The 14,870-nt window shown below is 47.9% G+C and overlaps 1 long non-coding RNA gene across 3 annotated transcripts; it reads left to right on the top strand.

The window, feature by feature from the left end:
• The first annotated feature begins 209 nt into the window (after positions 1 to 209).
• LOC132669915 (uncharacterized) lies at positions 210 to 14,213 on the top strand. 3 transcript variants are annotated; one of them, XR_009606290.3, is made up of 7 exons: positions 210 to 808; positions 1,788 to 1,893; positions 8,235 to 8,436; positions 8,515 to 8,665; positions 10,415 to 10,629; positions 13,546 to 13,658; positions 14,022 to 14,213. It is a non-coding gene; the product is annotated as an uncharacterized LOC132669915 (long non-coding RNA). The 3 variants fall into 3 exon arrangements; XR_009606284.3 differs by having other exon boundaries at positions 13,541 to 13,658; XR_009606283.3 differs by having other exon boundaries at positions 13,486 to 13,658.
• Positions 14,214 to 14,870: the final 657 nt, after the last annotated feature.

Genomic DNA, 14,870 nt, shown 5'->3' with positions numbered 1-14,870 from the left:
CCCTCCATCGACTGCCTTCTTTTCCCTGTCTCATTCCCTCAAGCTCCAAATGGTGCCACCTGGGATCGTCTCCCAAGTAATCTACTTGTACTCGAGATCTTTGTGTCAGGGTCTCCTCGTGCGGGAACCCAAGCTAAGGCACGCGACTCTCTCCCCCACTTCCGGGTCTCCGTCTCTGCGGTTAAAACGAGACCGACCCCATCCCCCAACTCCAGGGATGAGCACATGACTCGGAGCTGACCAATCACACCACCATACCTCTTTGGCTACAGCGATTGGCTCAGGGGTCGTCACGTGACCCCCAACCAGGCCAATGACAGCTTCTTCCTGGACTTCTACCGAGACGATTGGGAACATGAACCTTTTTCTGCTGCGGTCCCCAAACCCTTGGGACGTTAGGTTGGGGGCCGGTGTTCTCTGAGGATGAAGCCGCCTCCGAGGATGCTGGTGCTGAGCTGAGGAAGCGAAATCAGATCCAGGTGGCCTTAGTGCATCCCTGGTTCCAGCGCAGTGTATAATTTTAAGTGCCGTCTATTAGCCTGGTCCATCCTGAGCTCTCCCGCTCCCCACAGGCAGGCCTATTTCCCATATCTCCTCGGGTTTGCCCTCCCTATCTGGCCCTCAAGTGACAGGGTTTGCAGTCCCTGGGTTTGGCCGGGAAATCGTTCTTGCCTGAGTGTTCTGAGTCGCTTTAGCAACATCGTGGAGCAAGGGGAGTTACCAACGTTCAAGGTGGCGGAATAACCTGTTTGAGAAATCAACTACTTTTCATTTCCTCAACTCCAGAGTCATTGGGAAAGAATGAAAGGTATTTCCCCGACTCTGTGCCAAGAAGGTAGCTGGACTTTGTGATCGAAAGATCTGGGTTTCCTTTTACCCCCAGTTAGGAAAACAGGCCGTCCTTCCCCAAGGTCCTAGAGTCTCAGATTGTGGTGAGCGGGACCACCTTCGAGGGGGGGCCTTGGAGGACCTCGTTCCAAAGTGGAGTCTCAGGCCCCAGCCCCGGGGGGACTCAGTCAAAACCTTTGAGGACCAGACCCGGGAATTTGTCTTTCAAACACGCTTCTCCAAAGGTTAAGAAACTTAGGACTCCTTTATTTAAGTGAAGAAAACCCTTTCGAAACTGGCTTATGCAAAAGAGGCAGTTTATTGGCTGAAGTAACCGAAGAGTTCTGGCTTTAGGCCTAGCTGGATTCACGAACTCAGATGAGGTCGCCAGACAGTCTCTTGCCATCTCTTGCCTTTTCTCTTCAGTGCGTTGGCTCCGTTGTCAGACTCCTCTTGACAAGATGGCAAGTGGGGCTCCAGGCCTGCGTTCTGCTGGGTACAAGTCCGGTGGGAAAAGGAGGGTCATTTCCTGAAAACCCTACTGTAGTTCCAGCATCCACTCGGATTGGACTAACTTAGGACATGGTCTGTCTCTGAACCAGTCACTGTCACCAAAGGAAGGTGACATTCAGATTGTCCAGGTCTGGTCACATGACTGTTGGGGTAGGGATGGCCCCACCTGGACACAGGGAGAGGAAGTTCCCTGAAGAAGTACTGAGCGGTGTGTGCAAACGTGGGGGAATGAATTCTGGACAGGCAGGGCCGGTTGTGGTCAGTGTGGAGTCCCTGGTGTAGGCCATGTATCTTGAGGGCTCTGGGCTTCTTGGCACCCTTGTGGCTCCAAGTTATTCTTTGGTTCAGATCACAAAAGGAGAATATTAGGCTCCTACTCAGGAAATAACCAAAACCATAAAGCAGGCTCTGTTGATTGCTTCTTTTCCCTTCTTCCTGGCCATCAGAACCGAATTTTGCGGGACCAAGGAGCAGTGTGCAAGGCCCAGAGGATGAATTCTGTTTGGTCTAAGCCAGCATGGGAATCCTGTCTCCCTTTGACCTAGTCTTGGGGTAAGCATGGGACCTAATCCTGGCCAACGAGGCAGCAGGGGTAGTGTGCTGAGGGCTTCTGGGTAGGATTCTCCTTTCTGTTAAAAGAGACAAGTTTTCTCCCCAACCCCTTTTCTTTCATACATATATTCCTCCATTCTTTGGACACGGTTGTACTAGGACGTGACTTTTGGAGCTACAGCACTTACTTTGAGACTCTAAGGGAATGGCCGAGGGAATCCTCAAGAAACTGACTCGTTGCCCTAATACTGAGATGCTGAAGTTCCCAGTCCCAAAACATTTTACTTACTGACTTATTGTTACCTGAGATAATAAAGATCGACATTTAAGGCTCTCCTGAGTGTCAGGTTACCTGCAGCCCAAACGTGCCCTAACGGATCCACCTGCAGACTTTAGAAGTTTAAAGCACAGAAGGCAGAACAAAAAAGGCTGCCACTTCTCTGAGATTGTTCTGGTTCTACAGCCGGTCAGGCTTCTCCCACTTTCCTCTTTGACTCTTTCCTCGTGAAGCTCTTGCAGCTGAATAAGCATTAATAATTCATCAGGACCCCACCACTATGGGCTGGATTGTGTAAACTTCCTTGTTAGTCTGAAGGTTTCCTGAAGCCCTGTGCAAGCGTTGACCATGTAGAGGGTAAGACGGGGCTAACCTAGGAGTTTGGCCTCTAACGTTGTAATTTTTGTGTTGAATTTTTTTTTATTTGTTAATAATATCAAACCTACAGAAGAGTTGGATGAATAAAAATGGGACAAAGAACACCTAAGAGAAAGCATGAGCAGGAGAGGGGCAGAGAGAGAGGGAGAGAGAAAAATCCCAAGCAGGCTGTGTTACATGGGGTTCGATCCTACGAACTGTGAGACCATGAACAGAGCTGAAATCAAGAGTCAGACGCTTAACCGACTGAGCCACCCAGGCGCTCCTTTTAACGTTTTATTTTTAAGTAATCTCTATGCCCAACGTGGGGCTTGAACTCACGACTCCGAGATCAAGAGTCACGTGCTCCACCAACGGAGCCAGCCAGGCGCCCCTCAATCTTCATACTTTAAAATTATTGATAAAAAATCTTTAATCTACCTTTTCTACCATTTGCATTCCAATAATATACAAATTTTACTAATTCCAATAATATACAATTATATACAATAATATACAATTTTGCTAATTGATCCAAAAATGTCCTAAAGTGTTTTTTCTCCTCCAGCACAAGAACCAGTCCGTTTAGGGTCAGATATTGCATTTAGTTGTCATGTCTCTTTAATTTCCTTTCATCTGGAGCATCGGTCTTTCTTTGTCTTGTGTGACTTTGAAATTTTTGAATAATACTCTCCCCACCCCCTTGTCTCACTCTCTTTTTTAAAAAACAATATTTCTTGGGCGCCTGGGTGGCGCAGTCGGTTAAGAGTCCGACTTCAGCCAGGTCACGATCTCGCGGTCCGTGAGTTCGAGCCCCGCGTCAGGCTCTGGGCTGATGGCTCGGAGCCTGGAGCCTGTTTCCGATTCTGTGTCTCCCTCTCTCTCTGCCCCTCCCCCGTTCATGCTCTGTCTCTGTCTGTCCCAAAAATAAATAAAAAACGTTGAAAAAAAAAATAAAAAAAAAAAAAATAAAATAAAAAAAAAATAAAAAACAATATTTCTTGGGGCGCCTGGGTGGCTCTGTTGGTTGAGCGTCCGACTTCAGCTCAGGTCGTGATCTCTCGGTCTGTGAGTTCAAGCCCCACGTCAGGCTCTGTAGGGAGTTAATGGAGAGATCTACGGGAAGTAGTTACCTCTGTGAGTCTGCCTGGGCCTAAGACAGCTTTTGGCCAGCAGGACTAGCTAGGAGTGGAATAGTGGAAAGCAAAGACAAGTTCTCCAATCATGAGAACAGAACAACTACAAAACTGGTCTGACAAGTGTTTCTTTTTTTAAGTTCATTTGTTTTCATCATCTCTACACCCGTTATGGGGCTCGAACTCACAACCCTGGCGTCAAGAGTCGCTTGCTCTTCCAAATTGAGCCAGCCGGGCACCCCTTAGTGAGTGTTTTAATAGAAGCAAACATAAGGTACAATGAGCGATGCAAGGGTTTACTGGATCCGGTCTAGAAATCAAGGAAGTCTTCCTGGAGTAGACAACGTTTGAGCTGAGACCTAAATAGTAAAGAGAGAGCCAGTTGAAATGGGGAAAGAGCAGAGGAATTAGCACATGCAAATGCCTAGAGGTGAAATCGGATATTGGAGGGCTAAAAGTAGATCAGTCTGACTGGAGCCTAAGTATGAGATAAAGAGGGTCAGGGCGATGCCAGGGTGCTTGCAGGTCTTTATAACAAGGAGTTTGAACTCTGTCCTGGGAGCAACGGGAAGTCATGGAAGGATTTGAAGCAGGGGGAGGGACGTGTCATACAGAGGTGTTAGCAACTTGGAGATGGGAGGATTTTCTGATGTCGCCCTTCCAGGAAAAGCCCAAATACCTCTACGGCAACCCTGAGCCCTGCATCTTCCGAGGGTTTGCTAACTTTGGTTTCCTTCCTTCTCCTTCCTTTCCTTCTATTTCCCCAGGCAATCTGGGCAATAGAGCATGGGGAAAGTGACCGCACCGGTTACGATATTTTCAACTGCAAGTGACAGCATGCCTGACTGACCGTGGCTTAACCGAAGAAGAGGTGGAATTATCCTTTATAACAAAAAGTCTGGAGGTCGGCAGCTCCAGAGTCGTTTTGATGTGTCAAGGACCCAGGCTTATCCTTCCGCTACATCATCTCCAGTGGTTGGCTTTTGGCCTCAGACTCATGCTCATCCCAGCTACTGCTGCATCATGGAACGTTTGATCACAGGACACCGATCAAAGCAGGAAGGAAGGGATGGGGGGACAAAAGGCTTTCACCCCCTTGAAGCTCTATATTATTAATGAAGTGGATCCTCAGATTTCCCCTGACCTTTCATTGGCTGAGAGCCGGATCATATGCCCATTCTGGACCAATCATTGCTTAAGGAGAATGCTCACTTTTACTTAAGATGGGTCATGATTTATCTGCTGGGGCTGGAGAGCCAGCCACCCTCCAAAGATCAAGGGATTTCTACCCCTTAGCTGGGCCCCAAATCAAGGTTCTCTGGGCAGGGAAGATGTGGAAGCGGGGTGGGAATGCCTCTGGGGTAGCAAGGGGCAGTGTGTCAGACGGAGTGAGGTTTGTAGAAGGTAGGAGAGGTGTTCTGCTTGTGAAAAATAAATACGAGAGAAAACAGAATTGATCAAGGGGGGCTCACTTCAATGCAGGTCCGCAAAGTCCTTGTCAACTCCACGGGGGGCCCCGGAGCAAAGATCGTTGGTTAGAGGAGCCCCACGCTGGGCGAGATGGCCAGCCCTGGTGTCCCGCCATACTCAGTCATTGACCTGGGGCAACTCAGGAAGGTCATGGCCTTGGCTTGAAAGTTGAGACAGATCCTTAAGACGTCGCAGCTGGAGGCTGTCAGCTCGCTGCGCTCTTCACAGGCAACTAGCAAGTTCTTGAAGCTGTGCCCCTCCAGGACTGTCATAGGGTGCCCAGTGTCTGGCCTGGCTATGCCCAAAGAAGTCAAATTTGAGGTGACCAATCCATTTCTGCCCAGGGGCAGCATCAAGTTTGACAGAAGGAATCAGAAGAACCATTGAGAGATTAGGCTCAATTCAGAAATTGAGTTTCACCTTTAGAAAACCATTTTTTCTCACACATAGAGTATTTTCATCATAGCAAAATGGGAAATTTCACATGTGCAGAGAAGAAGATGAGAATCAATCATAATTCTTCCACCATCGATGACGATGATATTAGTAAGGTAAAAATAGCCACCATTGATGGAATGGTGATTATGTGCCAGGCACTGTGATAAACCATTCGTATTCATAATCTCATTTAATCCCAGCTCTGCTGCTTGAGTGAGTTCCTTAGCTCCTGTATGCCTCAGTCTTCTCCTCTGCCTAATGGGGTGATACAATAGTATCTATCTATCACTTGGGGTCCTGTGGATTCACTTCTTTAAATGGGAAGTGCTCGGAACATTGCCTGACTCAAACAAATGCTCAAGGGAGAGCCTGGCTGGCTCGGTTGGTGGAGCATGGGACTCTTGATCTCGGGGTTCTGAGTTGGAGCCCCACGCTGGGTGTTGAGATTGTTTAAAAAGAAAATCTTTAAGGGGCGCCTGGGTGGCGCAGTCGGTTAAGCGTCCGACTTCAGCCAGGTCACGATCTCGTGGTCCGTGAGTTCGAGACCCGCGTCAGACTCCGGGCTGATGGCTCGGAGCCTGGAGCCTGTTTCCGATTCTGTGTCTCCCTCTCTCTCTGCCCCTCCCCCGTTCATGCTCTGTCTCTCTCTGTCCCAAAAATAAAAAACGTTGAAAAAAAAATTAAAAAAAAAAAAAGAAAATCTTTAAAATAAATGAATAAACAAACAAATGCTCAATAAATGTTAGTAATTATTTTTGTTCTCCCTCTCTCTCTGCCCCTCCCCCGTTCATGCTCTGTCTCTCTCTGTCCCAAAAATAAATAAAAAACGTTGAAAAAAAATTAAAAAAAAAAAAGAAAATCTTTAAAATAAATAAATGAATAAACAAACAAATGCTCAATAAATGTTAGTAATTATTTTTGTTCTAAGCCCCCATTCCTTTATCTACAATTGTGAAAACCAACAGTTTCCCACAAATTTGGCACCCCAAACTCATTTGGGAGCAAACCCTGAGCTGATCTGAGGTTATTTATAATCTTGTCAAACCCTTTTCATGTGAATCCGTTTCATATCAATATGTTTGATTATGGGATGGCTCTAAAATATGTGGAACATAGACAACATGGCTTTTCTAAAATCTAGAAATATCTAAAATTTGAAACACTGATTTCTGATAAGAGGTTGTGGACTTGTGCTCTCAATCCTCATGACAACTCCGTGAGATGGGTCCTTTTAGTGTCCTCATTTTATTGATGAGGAAAAAAAAATTTTTTTAGGTGGTTTTCTTTACAACAGAACTTTCCAGAGACTTTCATCTATTATGCACTGTAAATCTCCACAAAAGGGGCTATAGAATGCAGCTGTTCTCTGGACTCATGGACTTTGAATGTCAAGGTCATTTTTTCATACAGGTCCTCCCCTTGCTAACATTGAAAATCAGGGAAGCCTCTTGGAGGAGATAAGGAACCCTGGGCAAACCGGGAACAGGAAGGGGCCAAGTACACACAGGCAGACGGGGAAATCCTTGATGACTCCCTCCTGGCATCTATTGACTTTGTGTGACCTTGAAAAAAAATTCCACCCCTTGACTTCTAAAACAGATGGCAAAACCATCTTCCAGGTTCCTTGGCTAGTCAGCAACATTTTCTCTACTGTCTTTAAAAAGGAAGGAGCCTGATGCATTTGAAACAGTCATTCAAAAGAACTTCCCAGGGGTGTGGCCGGTGTTAGTTTCCTGGAAATCCTTGGGAACATCAGGCTGGGTTGGCTGAGCTGCTCAGTGGCGGGAAAGCAGGCGGGAAAAATTCTGAATGTCCCTTGAGCTTTGCGTGCTGGGTCCCAGATCACCTTCTGACCCTTAAGTAACTGAACTTGTCAACATTTCTTCTTTCACCATCCTAACAGCCTCTTGGAGACTATTTCAGCAAGGACCAGTCTTGTCAGATTAAATTTATTTATTTCATACACTAAAAGAAATGTAAAATTCAAGTGTTCCACTGACTTTTGAAGTTTTATTTTCTAGTTCTTGAGATAGGAAAAGCTGACCCAAAGTAAACAAAATTCAAGCAGAATAAAAATATCCGGGAAACGTGAGTCTCCCCCCTCATCTGCTTCCCACTGACTCCTGTCCCCATCCCAGGAGGCATCTAGGGATTCCAGTTTTGCACATCCCCTTCCAGGTAAACCTTAGATGTATATAAGCATATATCATTGTATCTATTGAGATGATTTGGCTCTAAGTACAAAACACTATCCAACCAGGGCTCCTGGGTGGCTCAGTCGGTTAGGCGTCCGACTTCAGCTCAGGTCATGATCTCACGGTTGGTGGGTTCACGCCCCCCGTGGGGCTCTGTGCTGACGGCTCAGAGCCTGGAGCCTGCTTCGGATTCTGTGTCTCCCTTTCTCTCTGCCCCTCCCCCACTTGTGCTCTGTCTCTCAAAAATAAATAAATGTAAAAAAAAATTTTTTAATTAAAAAACAAAAAAAAAATCCCAAAAAACCAATATCTAACGTACAAATGTATGACTTTTCATAGAACACTTTCAGAGTTGGTTCTTTTGGGAAAGTAACGATATCGTCGAAGATCCAGATTCTTTCTGTCCCTCTGCTGCATCCTCCTTAGAGGTATGACATCTGTCCCTGCACCTTTGTGTCTCTGTATTAGGTGAGTCGGTACGTGGGCTATAAGAGTGTCCCGAACGCCACTGCTATGCCAGGACGGCAGGCCATACCTCCACTGTGCTTAAAAGAGACGGACAGCTTCGTGATCACGTCCACTAAACCCCACTGAGTGGACTCCCCAGTTCAGCTTTTTTTAGCGGATCCCTCCAAGTGCCCAAGGCTCTCCCATGTCACCTGACACTGAGGTAGGGAATGGGCGGGGGGAGGGGAGCTGGAGAGACAGTGGTCTTGATGGCTGTAGTTCTAACACCTTCCCTTGGCAGGTGTTACAGAATCACAAGACGCTGTGCCCACACTGAAAGGGGCTGTCCAGTTGAGGGGTGCTGAACTCATGCTTCATCCACTTCTTGGCAGATCTACCTCTGGGTTTACAGGAAAGCCAGGCAGGACTGGTTGTTGGACGGGATGTAACAAGTGAGTGAAAGAGAGAAATCGAGAGTGATTCTAATGAGCCTTTGGGATTGAGCAACCAGGTGTTCAGTAAGGGAGGGTTAGGCGTAGAAAGAGAGGGAGACGCAGAATCCAAAGCAGGCTCCAGGCTCCGAGCTGTCAGCACAGAACCTGACGCAGGGCTTGAACTCACAAGCTGTGAGATCATGACCTGAGCCGAAGTTGGACGCTCAACTGACTGAGCCCCCCAGGCGCCCCTATATATTATATATAGGTGTACATCTATCTATCTATCTATCTATCTATCTATCATCTATCTATCCATGTATCTCTGGTTTAAAATTTACCTGGAAGGTGACATACGAACCTAGCAATGATGCATACATTCTGGGGTGGGGGACCGGGTGAAGTGGGATAGGGAAGGAAGAGAGACAGAGAGGCTTACTTTTTTTGGGTCCTTTTATCCTGCTTGTACAAGGAAATAAATGGAGGCTCTGATGTAACTCGCCTAAGGCCACACAGCATGTGGGTGGCAGGGGCTGTCATTTGAAACAGACGCTGGCTGGCCCGGCTGCAGAGTCCAAGCTCCTTCCATTCTAACAGACTCTCCCCTAATGGAAAGGGAAACGGGCCCCTCCAGGATGAATGCCGGTCTCCTCACTTCCTCTCCCTGGGCTGGCTCGTCCGCGTGTCTCCCTGTGGCATCTCCTGCAGCCGAATATCAATAAGGGCCTGAAAGGATTCCTGTCTGTGGCTGAGAAAGGCTGTATGCACTCTTCTCCCCTCTGTTATGGAAACCACAAATCCTGTGGCTACAGCTGCAAATAAAAATAGTCCTGGAGGGCCCCCAGACTACACACCTGCTCCCACTGGATGAATGTCTCCTTCTTTACTAAAGATTAGAGCTGCTTGGGATTCCAGTCGAAGAGGCCTGGGTTCTAACCCCGGTTCTCCCACTGCTGATGGAGCTGTGTGTTCTTGGGCAGGTTACTTACCTTCTCTGTGCCTCAGTTTCCTCATCCTCAAAGTGATATTTTAAAAAATCTCACAGGATTGAGATGCTTGGGTGGCTCATCAGTTAAGGGTCTGACTCGTGATTTGGGCTCAGGCCATGATCTCATGGTTCGTAAGATCGAGCCCCACGCTGGGCACTGTGCTGACAGTGTGTGTAGCCTGCTTGGGATTCTTTCTCTCTTTCTCTCTCGCCCTCTCTTCTTCCTCTCAAAGTAAGATTAAAAACAATCTCACGGGATCGTAAGGGCTCAGAGAGTTAGCTGTCGTAAATTGCTTGTTTCTCTGTCTACCTGGTTTACATTAGTCTAACAGCATTCCTGCTGCCTCACACCCTCCCTCCCCCTACGGGGCCTTAGCACATGTTCTTCCCTGTGCTAGGATGCTGTTCCCTTCCCTCTATGGCTACTTAGTGGCTATCGGTCCTTCAGAGGCTCCAGCCTTTGTGAGGGCAGGATCATTTTTGCTCTCCACTGTGGCCCCAACACCCAGCAACACACATGTCTGGCATAGAGTTGACTTCCGTTAAATATCCGTTCACGGAGTGATTGAAGGACTAAATGGACAAAGGAGACAAGTGATCAGTTAGTGCTAAGTCATTCGACAAGTGTTCTGTAAATAAGCATGAGACCTACTCTATTGTATCCTTGTGAGGATTAAAAATGTGAAGCGTGTACAATACCTGCCCGAAGCCTGCCGTACCACTGACTAAGGATTGCTCGTAGCACCATTTTATATTGTCATGATTTCGGTTTCCTGCAGATGTTCTTGTGGCTTCCTGCTGGAATGAGGCTCTGGTAGGATGCTCCTCTGGGCCCTGCAGAGCCCCACCCAACAGCTGGGTCCTGTGCTCTGGCAGGCAGCCTCAGCCTTTCCCCAGAGGCAGGACTCGGTCTCGTCCCGAGGAAACAAATTCCTGGCTGCTGGCACAGCTTCTGCAACTTGGCTCCCATCTCTCTGTGGATTGTCTCCTTCAGGTACAGAGCATCACGGGCACATTACATGGGGTTGGGCCAGTCCATGGTGACCCCCTCTCTTTGGAACAGGTGTGGACGCCCTAGGGAGTCATGCTTACAAATGCACAACCCTACCCTCCAGCCGGAGTTGACTGGATAAAGACGGGGACCTGATTAACTGAGCCAACTGGATCCTCTCTCCTGAGATTTTGGGGTTATGATCTAGTGATTTTCGTGAGCTGTTGCTTACGGGATGGGTGCACCCTCAGGTGCTGTGAGGCAGCCATAGTTGGTCATGGGCTTGGGGAAGGAGAGAGAGAGGGAGGAGAAGCAGAGAGCAGAGATGAAGGAATCTGTGGGCAGAGTGGTAAAGGAACACAGAATACAGATGCCACAATTCCAGGTGACTTTTCAGATGCCAGTTCCAGAAATGTCTGAAGCCACTGCACTTCCTGCCCTGTGTTTGGCATGATAACAGCGGTTCTCACATAAAGACAGCTGGGTGGTAGAGCGGATACCTACTGTCTCTGCTTTTCAGGCGTCCTGCCTCCTGAGCTCAGGGCCTGGCCACTGGGCTAGGGCCCTCCCCGAGAGCTGTCTCTGTGCCTGAGACTCGCCCTGGGAATCCCCACGCCTGTGGCCCGTCAGCCTGGCTACAGCAGAGGCCGGTCCAGCGTGAGAGACTGCAGTGTCTCCTCAGATGGCCTCACAGGGCACTTTGCCAGGCCCTTTTTTCCTCTGGAGCCCGGCCTGGCTCACACAGGCCGCTCTGTGAGGCCGTGGGCAGGAGGCCTCTGTTGCCAGCAGAGTTCAGTTACCCCAGTGACATTCAATTGTTCCTAAGAGAAGAGGCCTGCTTTCGGCAGCTCCCAGACCTGGATTCCAGGAAGCTCTGCCTGACTCCTTTCCTGTTTGTTTCCAATCAGCCAGTCGGCCTGTATCAGCGGATTGCGTAAGTCTGCCGGCTGCTAGCACTGTCTCTCTCTTGCTGTTGTCTCCGTACCGCTCGGAGCTCACAGCAGCCTGGGAGGAAGACCCAGGGCATATCAGCAGGAGTTTGCTGCTGCCCAGACAGACCCAAATAGCAGCGTGGCCCCGCCAGGTTTCCAGTTTCCAGGGATGTGTGACTGACCCTAGAATGAGGATCCCAGGGTCTCATCCCAGAAAAGAGATCCCTAGGGTGACATTTCACCCTGGTGGGAAGGACCCGTGGCTGTGTGGACACTGGCACAACCTCCCTGCCCTTTGCAGAGTAGTTTGCAGGGGCTAGGAAAACTGAGACTGGATGTGCAACTCTGGAGGCAACTCCTTGAGCTCACATCCTGGCTCTGCCATTCACTGGCTGTGTGACTTGGGGAAAATTACTGAACCTCTCTGTGCCCAGTTTCTGCATCTGTACAGCAGAGAGAATAACAAAACCTCCCTCATCAGACTGAAATAGGATTTGAATCATTTAATACAAGGAAAAGGTTCAGTACAATGCCTGGCATATAATAAAGGCTGAATAAGTACAAGCAGTTATTATTATAACAATAACTAGTATTGTTAATTTTCAAAAGAGAAAGGTCATTTTTATGCCCAGGAAGATATGGATAGTAATATTCATTGCAGCGTGACTTTTAATAGTGACGGATTGAAAACCATCTAAATATCTCTCAGTAGGAAATGGCTGAACCAATTATGGCACATCCACACTATAGAATCCTGTGCAGCAGTTAAAAGAGAGTGAGGCAGAGCTGTGTGGCCTGATAGGAAAAACTTCTAAAATCTAGTGTTCAGCCAGAAAAACACAAAAAACAAAAACCAAGAAGCAGAAGGATACAAAAAGCCTGAAAACTTACGCAAAACACAAAAATGCAAAGCCGTCTATCGGTAACGTACATGTGCAAATGCACAGGAAACCCATCTTGAAGAGCAGTAGTCTGCTACAGCTGTCACTAGCCACGGGCAGCTATTTACATTTAAATGTAAAGTCATTAAAATTAACTAAAATTTAAAATTCAGCTCCTCAGTGGTATCAGCCACCCTTCAAGGGCTCGGTAGCTTCATGTGGCCAGTGGCTAGCGGCTAGCATATTGGACGGTGCAGGTATAGAATATCTCCATCACTTTAGTACATTCTATCGGATGGTGCTGGTCTGGATGGGTAAAAAAAAAAAAAAAAAAAAAGCCAAACTGAGGGAAACTACTGCATATGCAATAACTAACTTGGAATAAAAAAAAAAAAAAAGTCAAATTGATAATAGCAATTACCCTGACATGGAGAGAGGAAGGATTGAAGAATATCGTTTATTCTTTGAGCAGGTGTTTATTGAGCACTTACTCTGTGCCAGGCACTATCCTTACACTGGGACCTCAGCTGTGGATACAATGGACCCAACTCCCTGCCCTCTTGGGGGTTTTGTTCCAGCGGGTGGTAGGTCGTGGGAATGGGTGCTTTGGATAAAGATGCTAGCAGATGGCACAGGGTGATCATTAAAGACATTTTTCACACTTACCTGCATTTTTTTATTTTTATTTTTTAATGTTTGTTTAGTTTTGAGAGAGAGAGAGATACACACAAGGATTGCAAATGGGGGGAAGGTCAGAGAGAGAGGGAGACACAGAATCGGAAGCAGGCTCTGGGCTCCGAGCTGTCTGCACAGAGCCCGACACGGGGCTCGAACTCACAAACCGGGAGATCTTGACCTGAGCAGAAGTCGGATGCTTAACCACTGAGCCACCCAGGTGCCCCTCACCTGCATTTTTTTTTTTTTTTTTTAATGAGGAGACTGCTTTACTTGTGTAATGAGAAATTTATAAAAGGAAACAAAAGTACCTCAGCCCTGGAGAGAGGAAACTTGTATTTCTGCCCCGGTTCTGTTCCTAACTCGTGCAGGAAGTGGCGGCTTAACCATTCTGTTCCTCCATTTCTTTACCTTAATGCGCATGAGACAAGGGCTCTGAGGCCCCGCCAGCCCCTCCACCGTGTGACTGAATGGCTCCATCAGTCTCTCCACCTGTCCAGAGACGCGTGGATTGCTGGATGGAGTTATTTGGGAGTGTTAACAGGTAAAGAGTCTGCAGGAACCTGGTACAAGAATCAGAACAAACCCGGGGGAGAAGGGGGAGGAAGGGTTAGAGGGGAAGGGGGAAGAGAGGGAGGTAAAGGAGGGAGGTAGGGAGACCTTCTGCAGTGAGTAGAGAATTGACTCTCCATACAGCTTCCCCTGAGGGCTGCCTCAGTGTACCTGTTTAAATCAATACAGAGTTCCTGAGAAATTCTGGTTACAGTCATGCAGACAGACGCTTTTTAATAATAGCTAATATTTACTGGGCACTCACTATGCTCTTGGCATCCTTTAATGTAGATTGACTCATTTAATCCTCAAAAGTCTGTGGGGGTCAATACAATTTATCAACCCCATTTTACAGATGAAAAACCCTGAAGTTCCAACGAACGAAACAACACCGGACTATTTGATGGGGGAGACTGGGCTTCAACCCAGAGGCCAGCCTCCAGAGCCCTTGGTCTTAACCACCGTGCTTCACACCTGCTTATAGTCAACTGGAACATAAAACAGAAGAAATAAAGGCTTTCGCTTGGTCGAAGGAGCTCACGCATGTGGTCTGGGTACATCGCCAATTAATTCTTTTTTTTTTTTAATTTTTTTTTTAACGTTTATTTATTTTTGAGACAGAGAGAGACAGAGCATGAACGGGGGAGGGTCAGAGAGAGAGGGAGACACAGAATCTGAAACAGGCTCCAGGCTCTGAGCAGTCAGCACAGAGCCCGACGCGGGGCTCGAACTCACGGACCGCGAGATCGTGACCTGAGCCGAAGTCGGACGCTTAACCGACTGAGCCACCCAGGCGCCCCAATTCTGATTGAGGGTGTCGCTTCTTGCTTCTGCTGTCACCAACCACTCTCCAGAAGCAAAGGAATCCTAAGCCAGCCGGTGTCCCTCAAAATACCCGTGGCTCCCACCTCATTCGAGTAAAAGCCTTACTATGATCCATAAGGCCTTCTGTGATCACCCTCCCTGATCAGATTACCTCTGATCTCTTTCCTCCAGCTCCCCCCAGCTCCACTCCAGCCACACTGACCTCCTCCCTGCTGCCCCGACTCACCACCTTGGTCCCTCCCCTGGGCTCTAGTGTGAGCTGTAACCTCTATCACAGAAGCTTCCTGGTGGAGGTGAAGTCTGAGTTGAGGCTGGCAGGTGTGTAGGTGTAGGTGTATGTGAGCCTAGGAGGGTGAGAAGGGTTTCAGAGAAAAGGCGT

Source organism: Panthera onca, chromosome A3 (assembly GCF_046562875.1).
Source record: "Panthera onca isolate mPanOnc1 chromosome A3, mPanOnc1 haplotype 2, whole genome shotgun sequence".
NCBI classification, from domain to species: domain Eukaryota; kingdom Metazoa; phylum Chordata; class Mammalia; order Carnivora; family Felidae; genus Panthera; species Panthera onca.
The sequence above is the reverse complement of the archived record's forward strand: the minus strand, read 5'-3'. Positions and strand labels throughout refer to the sequence as shown.